This window comes from Aplidium turbinatum, chromosome 10, assembly GCF_918807975.1.
Source record: "Aplidium turbinatum chromosome 10, kaAplTurb1.1, whole genome shotgun sequence".
NCBI lineage: Eukaryota > Metazoa > Chordata > Ascidiacea > Aplousobranchia > Polyclinidae > Aplidium > Aplidium turbinatum.
The window spans coordinates 17,964,185-17,967,176 of record NC_137481.1 but is presented as its reverse complement, the minus strand read 5'-3'; positions in this window follow the sequence as shown (position 1 = coordinate 17,967,176).

Here is a 2,992-nt window from a genome sequence, read left to right as displayed (position 1 = left end):
AGACAGAATAAATTCTAAAACCTATGTGATGCAGCATTCCCCGAGCCACTTTAATAATGCTAGCTCATGTATCACCGTTGTTGCAACTAGCCTTCAAGCGGTGGTGGCTTTGATGGAAAACTTCTTTTGTAACGAAAAAAAGTCAAAAGATACACAAAGTTAAGATAGTTTGATGACAAAAGCATCAATAAAATACAGCCTATGTCGTGTAATTGTGAAACAAAAATCATCATGCTTATTTGTGGAAAATACTGCTGGCATATTCAACTAAAAAGAAATAGGCGTCAGGCCTGACTATGCTTCACGAATAACATTATGTTGTTTTGTATTTGTTTATCAAAGAAGAAAATATGCATTTTTGTGTAAGGCAGACAGTGTTCTTTATTTCATGACTTACCTTTTATCAAGTCCTTATTTGGTTGTCTTATATGTGCAATTGTGTATGTGCATCATATAAATAAAATTTGACTTTTAAAACAGCACACGGATGCATGGGCTCTACCCAAGTTGGAATGACTAAGACGAGTTGAAAGTTGTTGTTGAAATGACTATAACGATTTTAGCCCACTGTCCAAAAATCATCCCCCCCCTCGAATTCTAAAAGTGGATAGAGCCCTTGCTTGGATGAAACGTAACCAACATTACCTTTTTATGCATCGCATGTGATTTGGAAGTCGCAGATATTGCTTTCGCGTGCTGCTTGCCATCCGCGCTTAGGCAGCCCCTGGTTTAAGTTACAAATGTACTTCTCCGACGTTGTTCACAACCACTGAGCCCCTGCTCTTGGTGTCGAAGGATGCCCGCTCACTTGCAGGTTAAACGAAATGCGTTCGCGGCCAACAAGAACTCCTAAACACCAGTTGATTACGATTCAAGACGATTTAAACATTAGTTTTGGGAAGGCACCCAAATTGCTAAACAAGAAACAATCATTTTTGCAACAAGTACCTAAGTATAGGCTGTTTCTTTGATTTTATATCAGACTGAACATAGTCTGTTGTAATGTACAATCTAACACATAGCCAAAGACAATCGAGAACAGTTTTTCACTCATGGAAGTGTTTACTTGTGAGGCGTTCACTCATGAGATGTTCACTCATGAGGTGTTCACTCATGGGGTGTTCACTCATGGAGGTGTTCACTCATGGAGGTGTTCACTCGTGGGGTGTTCACTCATGGAAGTGTTCACTCATGCTTTTCAACATTTACATCCGTAACATTCTAAGAACAAAGGCACACCAGTAGGCTATGCTCACAATGCAGAAGTACTTAGGACAACATGGCCGAATTACAAAATATCAGTGTTGTACGCGTCAATGAAATAAATTGACGGCGTCAGCGTCAGCGCAAATTGTCTAAAAAGTTCACGGCGTAAAGTACTGCGTAAGCTCTTAAAAAAATTGACGGCGTCAGCGCTAATTTCTAGCGCTATTTTAGCCAGGGTCTCACAAAACGGAAGTATTTCAACCAAGTTTAGGCTAACAATAGCTATAAATAAAGAGCAGGTATTATGTTATGAAATTGTATTGTAAGTAGCTGCTTAGCCTATTAGTTATTCCGGTAGAAACACAAGCATTTTAAAATGTTTGTCTGACAATCTGCTGCGTTTGGGACGCATAATATCCTTTCCAAGTGAAAACATGCGTTCCACAGCAGCGCTGGATGGTATTGGTGTGTTGTATTTCAAAAACAAGCTTTGGAAACGTTTACTCGGACAGGTATCACTGTTCCAAGCGTGCTGTGATGGTTTAGCATATACAAATCTTTTAGCGAGGTCCACTGCAACAAAATCGCTCTTTTCAGGGGCATAGAGCTCTTGAAATAAAGTATCTTCAACCTCCGCGATGACATTCATTGATTTTTCGCTTTCTTTCTCTGATCCCTCGTTCTCGATACTGCTCACGATATGAGTGATCACCATTTGACGAACTTCTTCCACTTGTATTCCAGGTAGCCATTATAGCTAACGCGAAAACCGGTAATTCGGATGAGTCGCGCTGGCCAGAATACCTTGTGAAACGAGATTTTCCATGAAAACAAAAAATGACGCATAGCGCGTGACGCTTAAAATCGGCAAAATAATTGACGGCGCTATCACTTCCGTCAACTAAAAAATAAACTGACGGCGCTAGCCTCAGCGTCAACAAAAACTTGACGCCGTCAACGTACAACACTGCAAAATATTTAAGACTGGTAAGATCGCTTTTCTTATGAAATAATAAGCTATATCAGGAGTTGTCAACCGTTTTTGTATGCGGGTTCTTTCGGCACTAAGAAAAGCTGTGGCGAGCCGCACCCAATTTTTTTTAGATAAGTTAACTTTTATGCAAAAAAACGCATTTTGCATTTACTATCCAGCGCCATAATAGTCTGGGAGCCTACGACAGAAGATTTCACCCCATAAGGTACAAAAGGTTTGACCCCTTGAAGTTACTGGGGTCAACCATGTCACTCACAAAAAGTATGGAAGATTGACCGCACCGGGTGGATCTGGACCCTAGAGCCCCCTAAAAAGCCCAAAAAGGGGGTTAATTTCACCCCATAAGGTACATGGACCAAACTTGGTGAAAACGAAGTTCTATGTCAGGACATCACAAAAATATCAAATCTAACAATATTTTCGAGTGGAAAGGTGATGTAAGACTCCCCCCAAAGTGACCCCCCAGGGGGTTAATTTCACCCTATAAGGTACATGGACCAAAGTTGGTCAAAACGAAGTCTTATGTCAGGACATCACAAAAATATCAAATCTAACAATATTTTCGGGTGGAAAGGTGATGTAAGATGCCTTCAAAGTGACTTCCCTTAATGTGACCCCCTCGGAAGGTTTATTCCACCCCATAAGGTACATGGACCAAACTTGGTCAAAATGAAGTCTTATGTCAGGACATCACAAAAATATCAAATCTAACAATATTTTCGGGTGGAAAGGTGGTGTAAGATGACTTCAAAGTGACTTCCCTTAATGTGACCCCCTCGGAAGGTGTATTTC